We start from the raw sequence: 16,896 nt of genomic DNA on the forward strand, positions 1-16,896 counted from the left end.
TCACATGAATAGTCGCAGCCTCTTGTAAAATCAGGTTCCCTGGTAAAAACCTTTTAGAAGTTTAAAATCTCCAAACTAAAAAGTAACTAGTGAGAGACAGTTTTTCTATTTCAGCCTAACAACAAATGGTGCCAGTCCTTTTTTATTGACAGCTTACATTTTGTTTTCCCAGTCCAGCATTAGTAAATAAAACACAAACTGCAATATAAACAGTATGTGTACCAACCATTCACATATAAAATGAGTAGGTGAATGACATCAACTGTTTGATGCAAAGTTACCATCTTTCTGTTCCCTCTATTTTTACATGCTGTTGCAGTGACAGGCTGCTAAAAAATACAGCAACCAGTATGCCAATTGGAAAGCATAGCAATGCAGGCCACTGGAAAACCAGTCTTACTCCACCAAAAGTATTTCTGCACCTAGCACAGCTCTATCCATGAAACACTATAATCTTTACAATAACAATATTTAAAAAAAAATTAAATCAGTATGAAAATATACTCCTGGGTGCAATTCAAATTGCATTAGAATTTTTCAATCATCTTGAGGAAGTTGGGTTTTTTACTGTGTTTTAGTCCAACCACCTCAAAACATCCTTAAACAATCATTAGTCTTGGTCTTAAACATGTTCTTTTGATTACTGGCCACTGATTGTTCAGTTATGTGTTCACATAAATGTCCACTTAAGACTGTGGAACCAAATGCTTCAGAGCCTGTAACTTCAGTCTTTCCAACAACCATTAGAACCCCAGGCTCTCATGTCCTGGTCTCCCTATTTGCACATATTACATTTTGTTTCACACATTATCCAGAATCTGTATCCAGTCCCTGGCTCTTGATCCTTCAACATCTTCTCCTTTTCTGCATGATTTAGTAAAGTGAAACATTCAACACAATCTAACAAAGTAGAAAACTTCTTCCCTTTTCTAATTGAAGATCTCCTTTGATTAACTTGGCTCCCTGTTTCCTTGGGCTTGAAATAGCATTCAAACAATAGGCCAAAATTATTTTTAAAAATGTGCAACTCCCACCTCAGTAAAGGAAACAGAAGCATGTTCTTTCCATTCGATGGATGGATTTTTAAATTCACACTGGCTCCACAAAGCTTCCTTGGGCTCTTATGGAGAGAGCTCTTCACCCTCACCTGCAGTAGTAGAACAGGAGAGGAAAAGGGACCTGCAATGATTTTCAACCAATATACCTGATTACCTTAATAAAAGATTTTATCTTTGGAAAAAAAAGCAATAGAACAGGCCACAACAAACACATGGGTGCAACAGTGAACAACACTACTTGTTCCATCATAGCATTAAGTGCACTCAAGCTGGATCAAACATACAGGGGCCAAACATATTGCTTAATTCCCCTGTATGCTGGATACAGGTCTTATAGCATGATATACCATAAGCCTGAAAAATCACAGAATCGTAGAAATATTAAGGGTTGTAATGCACTGTAATGATCATGTAGCCCCAATCTCCCCTGTCACGTGCAGGGACAGCTCCCACCAGACCAGGCTGCCCAAGGCTTTATCCAACCTCACCCGAAACACTGCCAGGGCTGGGGCATCCACAGCTTCCCTGGACAACTTGCTTCACCACACTCACAGTAAAGAATTAATTTCTTATATTTAATCTAAATTTCCCCTCTTTCAGTTTGTACCCATTACTTCTTGTCCTGTCACTATAGTTCCTGACAAAAAGTCCCTCTCCAGATTCCGTGTAGCTCCCCTTCAGATACTGGCAGGCTGATATGAGGTCTGCACACAACTTTATTATCTCCAGCCTGAACAGCCCAACTTTCTCAGCCTGTCTTTAAAGGGGAGGAGCTCCAGCCCTCTTAAGCCCAGCTTAGACTTGCTCCAGCAGTTCCATGTCCCTCCTAAGCTGAAGACAACTGGGCTGGACACTGTGCTCCCGGTGGGGTTTCACAGGAGCAGAATAGGATGCTGCCATGCTCCTTTGGATGCAGCCAGGATTCCCTTGGCTTTCTGAGCTGGGGGCACTCACTGCTGGCTCATGGTGAGTTTTCCATCAGCCACCACCCCCAAGTCCTTCCCCACAGGGCTGCTCTCAATCACTCCTGTGCCAGCCTGTGTGTCTGGGCTGGCCCCAGCACAGGGGCAGGAGCTGGCACTTGGCCTTGCTGAACTCCCTGGGGTTTGCATGGTGCCACCTCTCAAGCCTGTCCAGATCCCTGTGGATGCCATCCCTCCCTCCCCTGTGCTGGCTGCCCCACCCAGCTCAGTGTCTGAGCTCAGACTTGCTGGGGGTGCCTTGATGCCACTGTCCATGCCACTGACAAAGGTCTGGAACAGTCTCAGCCCCAGGGACCAACCCTGAGAGACACCACTGGTCACTGGTCTCCATGTGGACAATGACCACAATTCTGAGCGTGGCCATCCAGCCAGCTTTTTATCCACCATGTGGCCAATCCATCAGTTTGTGTCTCTCTGATTTACAGACAAGGATGACCTGCAGGACAGTGTCAAACTCATATGTCCACACAGACAGTATCAGTTGCTGTGCCCCTGTCCACCAAACCTGTAGCTCTATCCCACCAAATTTCTCAGATAAGACCTCTCCTGTGTATAAAGCCATACTAGCTTTACAATGATGTACAAAGCAAATATTCTTGCTCCTCTTGCTTCAATGCAAGTTATGTAGGTCCCTCATTCTACTTAGAGAGGTGAATGCCATGTTTCCTTAATGTCAGCACCAGCACCTTGGTGGTCAGCTAGACCCCTGAGAACCATCAAGCAGAATCCACTGCAGTTAACCCACTTGTGTGTGCCTTGTGGTTGATGAAATTACATGCTGCAGAAAAAAACTGGACCTAGTACAACCAAAGAAATGAGTTTTCTCAAAGCTACCCGTTATTTCAAGGAAATTAGCTGTTCAAACAAAATACTTACCTAAGAAACAGCCGTAATGAGGCACAGACTTCTTTACAACAGTGACTTCTTTTTCTGAAATGTTTTTTCAACTGATATGGCCATCCTAATTAAAACACCTCAGAGCTGGAAGATACCAGAGCTCATCACACAGCTCCACAAAAATAGCCTTTCTCACAGGGAAGTGGAGAGCTGAGGCTGCAGTCCCTCCGTGCTGTACACGCTGTCCTGCAGCAGCAGAGCTGGCGGGCGCACAGCAGCAGCCACCGTATCACGTAACCAGCACCTCTCCTGAGCAGTGTGTGCTAGCAACACCCAGCACGAGCAGACCCAGAGGCACACTGCTGCTCTCCAAAGGTCAGAAATCACAGCTGAAAAGTGTAAAGCACTGTCTCTCACACTCTTTCTGATCCTACCGCAAAAACATTGCGGTTGTAAGATAAACTCATTCACACATGCTGGACCAGTAGGCTGGCACTGTTTGTAACAACCACCAGCTTGTAATGTTTCAGATGCATGTGTTGCAGTTATATGTGTGCCTCAGCCAAAACCTGCAAACAGATTCTAGAAAAAGAGCAGGATTTCCCCCTGTACCCTGCAAATTGTTCCTTCAGGTGGCTCAACTCATCTATTTTATGCCCTCAAATCAGTCAGGACTCAACCTACAGGACCAAAGCAACAGCATAAGCATAGCTCATCAGGCTTGATCTACGTGTCCTATGAAAGAGATGGCCTGGTCGAGGCCTGACCATGCTGTATTCTACTTTGTTTACATAACATCTGACTTAGTCCTTAGAGCTACTCTGCAAACTATCACAGTCATTATGAAAGCTATGGTTTTCTTAGAGGTTTCTTTTTAAGTAAAAGTTCCACAGTGTTCCCCTGATATAGTGTAACAGGCTCAGGCATAAAACACAATCAAAACCCAAATACAGCAGCTTTTAATTTCTCTTCTCTCAGTCCTCATATCAGATATTCCTAATTCTTGGCAGAACAGGTAAAGTTTGGTCCCGAAATACAACCAGTCTTCAACCTATGCAAAGCAAGGGACAAGAACCACCATATAGAAGGTACCCAGCTTTGTTTTCACTCACTTTTTACAGCATCACATAAAGCCATTAGCAAAGCCACAAACCATCAAAACACCAAACAGTAAACAAAAAATTGCTCAGAACAATTATAAAGTAGGCTCATAACATGGCTCTTGAGCAAACACAGCTTAAAAAGCATTCCGTAACAAATTCAAACAATATTTTCAGTCATGCAGTGAAGGAGAGCCCAGCACATTCTCTAGGTAGCACTAACATAACACATGAATGAAAAAGCAGGCAAACAAAAAAAAAAAAAAAAAAAAAAAAAAAAAAAGAAACACAAAATATAGTTGCTTGCTGCAGCTAGAAACAGACACAAAATGCAGAAACTGACTGCATGCTTATTTAACTGAAGATAGGAATAAAATGTGATGGTTCTTTCAGTCTGTTTCGTCTGTCCTACAGCTTGTACTTCATGGTCAGACTATTGCCAGACTTTGACAGGCACAAAGGGAGTTGTTTGGCTATACCAATAAGTTTGTAGAGATAGACTGTATATGGATTAAAACCTAAAACTTTTGCATATTGGTCAGGCACAAAGATATCTGTTCACAAAACTAACACAGGTACAGTTTCTACTCAACCACCAATGCATCCTAGAGATTTACTGCAATATAGAGTTTTACTGAGCCTGTTTTCTCTTGAGGCAGTAAAAACTTAAATTCTGTTTAAATGCCTGAATGCTGTAACATTATAGTTATTAATAACCTCTTTCTAACTTCCCCTCAGAGTTGTTGTCTGTTAACTACTGACTTTTTTTTTGGTATAAAATTACTGCTGTGCATCCAAAACAATATTTTATGTTTGGACTGACCACTTAAAAACATCGTTTGAGGACCATAATGACAGTATTTAAACAGAGTCTGAAGTTCTAAATATTAATTATCTCCATCTCTGTTAATGTCCTATTTAAATGCAACTAGTTATTTGCTTTTATTTTTTTTTATATATCACCTTTGTTCTAGGATTACAAGCAATAAGCTTATTAAGTGGTCAGTGGCAGCAATCTGCTGCCTTAATGAGCACAAAGCTAGCAAAGCGTCTTTGCTTTGCACATTCTGAGCTCAGTTTCACACATTATGAACCCAGCAGTCACTGTATGCCTGATGCAGAGGCTGAGCAGGTCTAGCACTGTAACACACTAACGCTCTGAGCCTCGCTAAATGGCTACAGAAAAGGAGAAACAGGGAAGCATAAATCATTCCCCACCAACAGAATGGGTGCTGTGTGTATTCTCTTAATGCAGAGGGGGCAAAATTTTCAGCTATATTTACCAGGGTTTCATATCCTCTCATCAGGAGTCACTGTGCAGAGTTTATCTTGTCTCCACCACATCTCCAGTGTTCTCCATGCAGACCTGCAGCACCTTCCCCCACAGGACCACGACCCCACACACTGGATTCCTTCCACAAAACCAAACTGCTAGCATGGGCACAGCAGGACAAATGACTATGTTGCAGACTGTGTCACTACAAACAGGAGTACTTTTGTAACTCTAACTTATAAAGCAGAACATGATTTAGTAGGTATGGGTGTTGGCATTGCAGTCTGGATTTCTTGGCAAGTCAAAAGACAAACATAAATGGTTCAAATTAGCATGGTAAGTATGAATAGTGTGACAGATGGAGTTTTAAAACTCAAATGCTGAATTACTGGTGTAGCCCTTCAGCTACTGAGTACATGGTAACAAAGTGGGGCAACATTACATCTGGAAAGTTACTCTGACCCAAATGTCTGTGCACATGCATCCACCACCAGTTGTGTTTTCCAGCAGTTATTCCTTCAGTAAGAGTAATTTTAATTGTCTTTTACATCCTCACAGCATCGGACAATTGAAATGTCCAACAAATAGCAAGGTACTGTTCAAGTGAGACATTAAGTTTCACCCTGTTGCAAGTCACCCTGATACTGTGAAACATTTCTGGAGTTTATACTAACTAATTAACAATGAAGAAAATAATTCATTTTAGTGATAAAGGTATTTTCAAAAGAATACATGCTTTCAAAAGGTCAATAAAACATGTTCTTAAATGTATTTTCAATTCAAAATCTGCAGTACATGTGATACGTGATCTCTGTCAGAAAACAGCCTTTCCAATTTCCTGGGAAAAAATATTTCTCATACACTGAAAATCAGCTCTTTGGTAAGAGGATGCTTGTTCCATCTCTCATGAACTAAAACGATGTGTAAACAAACACCTACCTCATACAAAGATTTAAACTAGGATTCATATACGGTAAAGGAAGATTTCCCTTGTGATAAACAATTTGAGCACAAAGTGTTCCTTCAAGCCCTGACATAAATCTATTCCTGCCAAGCTAGTATCTCATTGCATCAGCCCTTTGCCTCCACCACACCGAAGCAGCAGCCCTACTACCTCTCTCCTTGTTTCCCTCATACTGCTCTCTCCCCAGAATTACTATCTTAGCTCCACTGGGCCAAAGAATTGTCTTTCCATCAGACAAGTATTTGATAACAAGATAAGAAAACCCCTTTATTTGAAAGAAACCTGACCCTCTAGTTAACCTATCATTGAAGGACTACCCTGTGGATAGAGTAAACTCCTTATTACACTGCTGGTAGCCTTGCCCTTTCTTACCCCACCAGGTTTATCCCCCCTTCTTGTTACTCCTATAAATCACAATGCTTTAATTTCAATTCCATTCATTTGCAATGCTTTCGAAATGTTTTGACACGTACTTTAAGATTGCGAGATCTTCAACTGGGCTGAATGCAAGCAAGTGCTGTCGTGTCTGATAAAACACTTATTTTTCAATAAGAGAAAAAAAAAATCAAAGCATCTCTGCCTACATTGCTTTTTCCATGACAAATATTTGCAGAAATCTGGTACTTCAAATAAGATACATGATGTTATATTTATTCAGTTCAATGCTCCTCTCAATAGCGCAAGATAAAACATAATTTCTGCACCAAAAGTTTCATTTAACAGGGGCAAGGCCTAGCGCAGTTAATATAAGCAGAGGATATATACATACAGTCAGACAAAAGAGGCCCTGTGAGTGGAAGTTGTACTCTAAAAGCACCACTATATACCCATAATACCTCAGTGTCCAGTTCATGAAAAAGAATGGTACCAATCTGTAAACAGGAGATTTGCCTTCAGAGGTTTTGACCATTCCTTATTGGAAGAGGGGACAAGAGGTCATACAGTATTACATGCTGCTTCAGTTTGCAAAGATGTTTTGAACTGAGCCCTATAGATTTCCCCAACACAGCCAGTGTGGCACAGACACCCACATACTCTCTGGTAGCAGTGCCTTGGGCTGCCTCTACAGTTCCCTTGATTTTTTACTTGAATGGTGCTACGCTGTGCTGAGCAAATATATCAAGACCAGGACAGGAAACAGAAATAGCAATGAAAAAAATGATCGACCATACTCAGAGAATTTAAAAATATTTGGTGAGTGTCTATAACTTCTCTATACATTACTGTAAATTTCAGCAGTTATAGTCATGTATTTGATAACAGTACCACTACCACTTACCGGCAATGTTAGAAATTACTCCTCAGAAGGATTGCAAGCTGTCTTGTTTGTCAGTCCTTTATAACTATTAGAACATGCTAACATCATGAATTAACAGGGCAAGTAGCAATTCTAGTAAGCGAGACTGAGATGTGGTAGAGATGAAAAACACCACATTCCTATTCAAGCAGCTTAAGCTGTCTGACTAACTTCAGTAACACTTATATTTATCACTCAGAGCCACAAGACATCTCAATTGTAATGTATTTTAATCTTAATATTTAAAATAGCATCTTTTAAATAAACATCAGCATTTAAATATGTCTTACCAAATCTCCTTAAATTGATTCTATGCCCAACTACATTTTCATTGCTGATGTGAGCAACCAAGTGTATGCTATAGTTAAGAGCCTTTCAGATTTAAGCTAAAAAGATCTTGGCAAATAACTTTCAATTTTTCCTATCAGTAAACACTTGCTTACAGCATTAATAAAATGGGATCCAGATGAAGCAGTGGGCTGCAATTTTTTAATTGCTTCATTCTTAGTTCGGACTTAATAATGACCAGAAAGATGACCAGGTGTGGTTTTGCAATTGCTACACAAAAAGAAAAGCCGTGACTGAACACCATAAAGTTAATAATATACTATACGCTAAACAAAATACGCTGTACCGAAAATATGAGTAACTAGTTCACATCCACTCACTTGATCTCTAGCGTTAGTCCTGTGAGAGTTTGCAACAAGTTTTACTGAAGAGGTTGCTATGATAAAGCACTAGTTACTACTCTGCTATGTAACTCCTCTGTTTACACACTTCTGCTCAGAACGTCTGCAGTATTTATTTTTCAAAACATTCTCTGTTTTTTTATCCTATGCAACACTTACAGCATGTCACACAATAAGAAACAAAATTATGGACAAACGGCAGTAAAGGAAAAAAAAGAGGTTGAATTGCAGGGATTGTATGAACTGGAATAAACCATACAGAATAAAAATTCTGATTAGGTCTATTACAAGGGGGGGAAATTGTGACGCTGGCAGTCAAACGATCATTCTCGCTCTACTTCTTTTAAATCCAAGTCCACGCAGAAATGAGTGTATCTCTGAAGAAAACTGTTTCTCCAGATCTCCGAGGCTAGGCTTCTCGTCCCCAACGCCCCCTCCATCACCCACCGCACGGGACGTGACAGGAATTCTCGCCCCCCGCCCGCCGTCCCAGCCCGGGCCAGAGCGGACGCCGCGGTCCCGGCCCGGCTCCCGCGACAGCGGCCGGCACCGAGCGGCAAGCTCGCAGACCCCCGCCGCCCCGGGCGAGGGGAAGCGAAGCCGGACAGGAGCCGGACCCCGGCTCGTCGCCCCCAGGGGCGGGGAAGCGGCTGCGCGGCCGCGGCGAGAGCGGCGGGAGCGGCGCGGAGCCTCTGCCCGCTCCGTACTCACCGACTCGTTCGCAAACTTCCCCCAAGTTTCGGCGGCGCGGCGGGCGGCAGCGGGCGTGCGCCCCCCCGGCGGGCGCCGGCACCATGGGAGCGCCTCAGCCAGCGGCCCCAACTTCTGGGGCGGCAGCGACCGGCAAAAAACGCGAGCGAGAGCGGCGGGGCGGCGGGCTGAGCCCGCACTCCTCCCGCGGGGCGGGGCGGGGCAGGCGGAGAGCGTAGCGGAGAGGGCTGGAGGGAGAGAGAGAGAGAGAGAGAGGGAGGGAGGGGAGGTCAGCACAGGGCGGGTGGCGGTGGGTGGCGGCGGGTGGCGGGGAGCGCTCCTCAACACCCCTCCCCACGCACCGTCCCCCGGCGGCAGCAGCGGCGGCGGCGGTGGTGGTGGTGGTGGTGGTGGTGGTGGTGGTGGTGGTGTTGGCACTCACTTCCCTTGCCGCAGCCCGGTCCGCGCCTGTCCTGCCCTGCTGGGGCGCGGGGCACTCAGCGGCCATCGCCGCGCACTCCTCCTCCTTCTCCTCGTTCACCCCGGCAGCTGCCGGCCCCGCCGCGGCTCGGGGCTCGGAGCGGCTCGGAGCAGCGTGTCCGGCGGGGTGGGGCGGCTCGGGGGCCGCCGCCGCCCGGCCCGAGCCCCGGCCGGTGCCGGCACTGGGGCTGCGCCGCGCGGCTCCGTCTAGAGGGGGATCGCGCTACTGCAGCGCGCAATCCGGCCGGACGGACAGACGGACGGGAGGCGCTCTGGGCGCAGTCCCACGGGCCGTGGCTATCGGGGCAAGCCCCGGGCTCCTGGCCCGGCCTGGACCAGGGGCTCAGCAGGGCTGGCAATCGCGTTTGTGTTCAGGAAGGCGACTGGGTGAAGGGGGTGTCAGCGTGCCACAGGCGCGGCTGCCAGGTGGAAAGTCTTGGACGGCTGAAAGGATGAAGGCACATTCCGCGACCAGGTGTGTGGCAGAGCGCGCACAGGGCTGAGTAGTGTAAGTGTAGAAGGTAGCTACTCTCCGTTTTGCTGGGGACTGGTTTAAAATAATAATAAATTTCTCTTTTGCAAAACAGTTTAGGAAAGACAACTTTAAGAAGGAGCATACTGCCATCGGTTTATTTACATATCATCTGCATTAAGAAAGTACCAGATGCAGTCCCACGTGTGAAAGGTGACCTCAGCAGTGACACGTTGATCTTTAAGGCCTTTGCGTGCTCCCTGTCATGCGTGTCCCCCACACCTGCCAAACGGCTCAGCGTCTGGCTTCCTCATTAAACAAAGGTGGGACAAGAGCCCCACAGATCAGTGTTGCAGGAGTTTCACAATCATTCAGGAATTCACAAAGCCCCTTCTGAAATTAACTGGGAATAGTAGACAATTGTATCTTGCCCAAGCTTTCTGGTGTGTATCGTTCCCAGGAATAGCCGTGCCGGCATATGGAAGCCGTTTGACTATAATGGTCGGGAACAGTGCAGCTCCTGGCACCTCTGTCTGCTCAGGCCGGCACTGCCCTTCCCTTGCTATTGAACCAGGTGCTTCCAAACTGTGAGCTGCTTGTCTTAGGAAGCTGGTATTCCTCAAAGACTGACCTGCAAGCAGCAATTATCTGTCTTCAGCTGGGCTTTTGATCCAGGCTTGCTCTGCCCAGAACAAACAGGGTGATTTCTGGGGGCTGAAGACATGTACCAGAATGAGATGTGACCTCATCAATTTCCAGTTGACTTAAGGGAATTAAAATCTGACATGTTGATAAGTACATGACAAACATATGGCTGAGGTTTTAAACTAAGGGTGCACACATTCATCTTGCTTATTCCTACATCAGAACCATCTCTTGCCTTTTCTTCATTCAACATCACAGGAACAGATTTATTTTTTCTTTATAACAGTATCAAGCAATACCATAGTCTTTGCATGAATATATGCGCAAAGGACATTAAGTTCCACTTACCACTGGTCAGGGAATTCATATGCACATCTTCCAGGAGATGCCTGTGCTCCCAAAGTAGCAGTTGTTACTCAGGCCTTTCATCCTTACTTCTTGTGCTGAAGAATGATTAGTAACTCACTGTGTTAGAAATAGCAACCACAGATCTGATCCTGGACCTATAGTTTTGTGGTTGAAGCACTGTGATAAAAGGGGGAAATTCCAGGTCCAGAGATGTTTATGGGGTTTGTTTAATACAACATTCCTGTAACATAGTAACATCTGAGACTATGACAAACTGGTTTGTATTAATCAAGTGGCAGTGAGAGCTGAACATGTAAAATATTACATGGATAAACAAGAGAAAATTATTTATTGCTCCCTCATCATATGTACAAATAAACTTGGATAGCAATAAATCCATAGATTTATTATATATTCTAGATTTACAACTGCCTGGATTTTCTCTATAGTAGATAAAGTTTTACATTTCTTCACATGATAGGTAGTTTTAGTTTCATGTGGACTAATGTCAAACACAGTACACTACCAACAAGACCAGATTTAGGCAAAAGCAGCCAAATTAATTTTCAATCAGAAAACTTGTGAGGGTGTAGGGGGCTGGAAAGACAGGAGGTAGGTAAGAGTGTAGTTTCCACATTGTCTACAGCTGGCCTGTGGAAGCACAAGGCTGTGTATCACTTGTGTGTAAGATAAATACTTCAAATTTTCTCAATCATCTCAATGCAAATAAATACCATAATAAGTGACCAGTAGTCTTTTGGGTTCTTTCTTATTAAAATTTAAAAAGAAGGTCTGTCTTTTAATAACTATTATTCTCAGTTTCTTTGGAGGATTTCAGGGGATATTTATATTAAACTGTTTACTAGATTTAGAATTGCTAGTCTGTGGTAGTAGTTTAATTGCCCAGAGAATTAGAAGTGAAGTACACAAGATTGGAATATTATTGCCCATGAATCTCAGGTTGGCAACAATATAGAAATTGGTTGTATTTTTTATACATCTGCCAGGAAACATCTACTTTTAAAACTATGTATAATTTAATCTATGCCCATGTTCTTCACTTTTTGGTTTATGCTATATTACTGCTCTTCCAGATTCCATCCAATCTTCTTAAAAAGCCTGGAAAAGCAAGTCCAGCTTGAGGACATTCAGTAAAAATACCTGAATTCTGGCCATTCCTGACGTAGTATACAGGGACGCCTACACCTACCCTTTTCTCTGTACATGGAGTTGCTGCTTCACTTTTTCCAAATGGTGTATTAAAAGTTGAATTATTCCTGAGCATGGTACTCTGGAGCCAAGTGCAGAAGACAAGATGATATCTGATCTGGTTTTGCTCTCTCTTTACAATAGTGGATAATGCAGTGTTTAGCAACAGGGTGTCAAATAGGATTCCAACTTGATGTTAATTCATTAAACAAGTGCTGTTTGTAATTTCTGTCAGACTTGCTTGCCAGTGTGTGCCTACTGTAAGCACTGGCTAAAATCTGAGCTTTTACAACGTTAAGGTAGCTGTATTGGTAAAGTCTGTTGGCCAAACTCCCATGGCTTGATTTTGCAGGCAGTAGTTGCCTATTGCCAGCAACAGCAATGTTCATTTATATACGCCTGGATCAATATAATGGGCTACACATGCAAGGTCCATGCTAGAAACAGGAGTTTCTTTGTCTAGCAGTTTGTATGGAAAGGAAATAAAGTGACATTTTGTTGTTAGGCTTTTTGCAAAATGCACTCGATTGATACTGCTTTACCTGCAGAGCTTTTAAATGAGGCCTGAAAAAAGGTAGCTTAGCCTCAGTAGTTTAAAATTCCCTATAGAGGTTAAAGTGAGCATGACTATATTTCTCTTGAGTGAAAAACTCAAGATACTTATACTAATTACAAAAGGAATTTTTATTTTTCCAAACTGTATGAAAGAAATGCAGAAGACAGATTAAGTGAAGATATTGTTCATGTTCTGCAATCATAACTGCAGTTTAAATCTATTGCCTTTTTTTCTTGACTTTTAAACACAAAGTACACAGCTGGAAAGGGATGTTGAGAGCTCCCCAGTCCAACCTCCAGCTGAATGAAGGGTCAGTGAAGAGGGCAAATATTGCTGGGCTTTACCCAGCTGGTTTGCAAAAACTTTCATGTCTAGAGCTGTACAGCATCTTGCAGAAACCTGCTTCACTGCTGCACTGTCCTGTGGGGCAAGAGGTTTCGTTTTCTCTCCTCTCTGAACTTCTCAGTCCTCATTATGCCCATTATCTCTCCTTTGTCCACCATGCACTGCCGTGGAGAGCCTGGCTCTGTCTTCTCAATGTCCTATTTGTGGCAAGGGGAAAGCTGCTCTGAGGTGCTGCCAAAGCCTTCCCTTCTCATTGCTGAAAGAGCCCTGTCCCTCAACATCCTTTTGAGGGGCTGATGCTCCAACTCCTGATCTGGGCATCCTTATGCTGCTTCACTGGGTCACTCCACTCTGCACCACCTCACGGGCTTCTTTGTCCCCAGAGCAGGATTTTGCATTTTTGCATTTGTCCTGCAGAATTTCTCACAGTTCCCATCAGTCTGATCGTCCACCCTGTCTAGGTCCTGCTGTAAGACAGCCCCACCCTCAAGCATACTGATCTCTCCAGTCTGGTGTTATCTGCAAACTTGTCAAGAGTACACAGTTCCTCCTCCAGTCTTTGATGCAGATATTAAACAGGATGGCTATGGGCTACTGGCCCTCAAGCACAGAGCTATGAATCCATAGGTTTTAGTTACACAACACACCTTTTTCCAATTAATCTCCACTGATTTTATCTAGATGGTAATAAAAAATGGGGGATGTAAAAGGAACATGTTGGTCTTTTGTAAATAAGCTAGAGAATGATTCAGATGAATATGTGTTTCTCTCTTTATGTCCTATTTTTAGAAAACTTAAGGGGAAAGAAAGTCCACTGGGAGTGTGTGAAATTTAGGTGACAACCTTTATAGAGTAAATTAGTCTTTTAGACATTTACCGTGTTTTTCATCAACGTATTTGGCTTTAGGATAATAGCAAGTCAAAATTCTGATAAGAAGGAAGTTAATTCTTCTTCTTTCCTCCCTTCACCTTCTTAACGTTCTTTATTCATGTAAGGAATAAGGAATAGCTGAAAGAAGAGAAGTTCTCTTTTAATCTAAATTTTCATCCTAAGTAGAATTGCAGAAAAAAATACCATGACACACGATTGCTTGCCACAGAAAGAAACCACACTAATAAAATGCATATTCCAACCATGATCAGACTTGTACCAAGAGCTGGGAATGCACAGTGCTTGCTGTATGTAAAAGTAAAAACAATATTTAATAGCAGCTCTGTTCTCAGCTTCTGAATATGTGGAAAAATTTAGTTTGTGGGTTGTCTGGGTTATTTCCTTTAAAGCTACAGAACAAAGTTCCCCCAAACACTTTATATGAAAGCAGAATAATTACCTAACCAATAAATATCTGTGGAAACGGAGAATTTTCTCTAAGGAACTAATCTCCAAGGAATCAATGTGAACATGCGTGCAGGATACGAAGGCACAGGCAAAGCAAGAAAGGAAAAAAATCAAGAAATGCTCTGCCATAGCCTGGGGTCTCTTGCTCTCTCTGTTGCTTCTAATTCACCCATCCTGTCACATATATTAGTCACAGCTAATATAAAACAAAAACCTATCTGGCCATGTAATGAATACACTGACTTTCTGGTTCTCTGAAAAAGGTGTACATTGTGGTATTTTGTTTGGTTTTTATCTGAAGAAGGGAGATGGAGGAGTGTAGAAATTAAGGTTTTGGTTCAAATTATATATTTCCTGTTTTTTTTAAATGCAAGAAATATCAAATCTGCTGTCCTGGCCTATTTCCAGCACTGCACAGGTTGTCTTGCATCCTAGATGTTACATTAGCGAGAAGAACTTCTCCACATGAACAGTGAAAAACATAAATCCATTTTATAATATGCATATGTGCATATATGTATGTATGTATGTGTGTGTATTATTTTATGAATGTTGTGTTGTTGCTCTCTGGATCTTAACTGAAACCCATCCTTAGTCTGTCAAGTGTTTGCTGAAGACTGTGACTAGGCACATATTGCAAATCTGGAATCCAGAGCCTGGGACCACTTCCTGCACCTATTTGTCCACATTGTCCTCCATTTCCTTCTGCCAATGTGCAAGTTTAGGGCTCTGATAAAACTTCTGCCTAAAGTGCTTTCGTCTAAGTGTCCCAAAGTTTTAGACATGTCAAACAAGGCTTTCTTCATTGCTTTACTGTGTTTGAATTCCTAAATTCTGACGTGTGAGATACCTAACCAGTTCTGTTCTCCAAGTGTTTTACATCATTTTATTGCTCAGAGCATTTGTTGTCTACCCATGTTTCATGAGCATTTTCTGCAATTTTTGCTACCTGTTCCTGCTCTCCACCTCAAGTTCTTTTGTCTTTTGTACTAAGGTGGAAAGGAGAACACAGAAGCTGGAATAAACACCATGCTTGATTATTTGTGTACCTAAATGTACTTTATATTAAAACAGTAGCGCTAGCATGCAAAAAGACGGCAGACAACAATTTGGTCAAGGTCACAGTGTATAAAGGATGATTCTTAAATTTCTTTCAAAAAGAAGAAATTTCTAGTCAAAGGATGTGAACAAAGCCAGACAGTAACTTTGTTTGTTGTTTTCCAAAGTCTGCTAGTTCCAGGAAAAGCAGCATCCTTTAATTTATGATTCAGCTTAAGGTCTCCAATTGACAGACCTTAAGCATTTGTGACAATAAGGGATTTGAGATAGACAGAGTGATCAAATGCATGCTGTTGCCATCACTACATAATGGGTTTGCTTCTGTTCAGGACAACATCATCTAAAGAGATTAGGTTTTGACAACAGTTCACCATTTTGAGAAAATTGTAATATCAGTAGAGGAAAATCCTGACTTGCATTATTTTGTCATTCAAATACTGACAGGGCAGCTTCTCTCCAAGCAGACCCCCTAAAGATACCTGTGTCATATATTCACAAGTCTATTATTAGAATGCTTTCCATAATGCCTGTTATTTTCTTCACTAAAATTTAAAGAATTCTTGATCCACATTGAAAATAGTGATCAGATTTTTCTCTTCTGTGTTTGAAAATAATTGCCATGTACTATTTTTCCCAGGCCAAAGGGTCTCTATTTTTAAAATCTTTCATCATGGATCACATTCTCTTTGCTTCTCATCACATGCACTGTTTGGGGCTTTCTCCAGTTGCCCCATGTCTCTTTTAGAGTATAATGCCCCAAAGGGACCAAGTTCTCTACATAATGTTCTAATAATGCTCAGAAGGGAAGGGCTTGAAGGCTATACTGCTATTTATCAATCAGAGCATTAAATTTTATTATTTCCACCTAAGAGCAGTACATCATGTAGAATTTAATCCATTTTGCATTCCACCCCTGCGATTTCTCAAGATAATTCTGAGCTTGAATTGTGTCTTTCAATGCACTCATGTTTTCACTTTTTTTCAACTTTGTCTCATCTGCAAACATATTAAGGCTGTCATCCGGATTGTTCGAAAAGGATTGAATAAAGTCAGAACAAAGAAAGGTCCTGTAATTTTGTGATATGACAGTATCAAAACAAAACAAAACAAAACAAGGTTTTAAAATTCTATTCATTACCAAATTAGCTTTCATGCTATTACTTTTAATTTAAAGTATTTGAAAAGAGTTTATTTAATTCTAGATATGCTTTGGATTTGTTTCTGGTTTTTGTTTGTTTGTTTGTTTGTTTGTTTGTTTGTTTTGGGGGGTTTTTGTTTGTTTGTTTCTTTTCTGTGAGTTGAAGTTAGATTGATTAATTTATTATTTCCAGCCTCCTCTTCCTCTGCTTTCTCCCCTCTTATTGTACAACACAGCTGTTAATTTTTTTGTCCTTTCCCATATATTTTAGCCATTTTTGACAGATTCTCAAGTAATTGCTAATCTGAAGAATTCACTTAATTCTTAAAATATCCCAGGTCAAAGTCTGTCTAGTCTGACTGACTTGACAACATTCCATAATGCTCTCCTGACCTATTTCCTCCCTGTTTTACA

The 16,896-nt window shown here is 42.3% G+C and overlaps 1 protein-coding gene across 5 annotated transcripts in view; it reads right to left on the reverse strand.

Moving 5' to 3' along the window:
* GHR (growth hormone receptor) overlaps nucleotides 1-16,896 on the reverse strand; it is a 146,244-nt gene that overhangs the window by 106,354 nt on the left and 22,994 nt on the right. Inside the window, exons 1-2 of one of the 5 annotated variants that reach the window (XM_079330151.1) lie at nucleotides 8,913-9,121; nucleotides 1,035-1,147 (exon numbers count right to left, since the gene is read on the reverse strand). The exons of 1 other annotated variant lie outside the window; for it this stretch is intronic. The gene's annotated coding sequence lies outside the window, so the exon portion shown is untranslated. Of the gene's footprint in view, nucleotides 1-1,034; nucleotides 1,148-8,912; nucleotides 9,122-9,333; nucleotides 9,504-16,896 lie in introns of those variants that run through there. 3 more of the 5 variants (XM_079330152.1, XM_079330154.1, XM_079330150.1) reach the window with 3 other exon arrangements.

This window comes from Erithacus rubecula, assembly GCF_903797595.1.
Source record: "Erithacus rubecula genome assembly, chromosome: Z".
Classification (NCBI taxonomy): Eukaryota; Metazoa; Chordata; class Aves; order Passeriformes; family Muscicapidae; genus Erithacus; species Erithacus rubecula.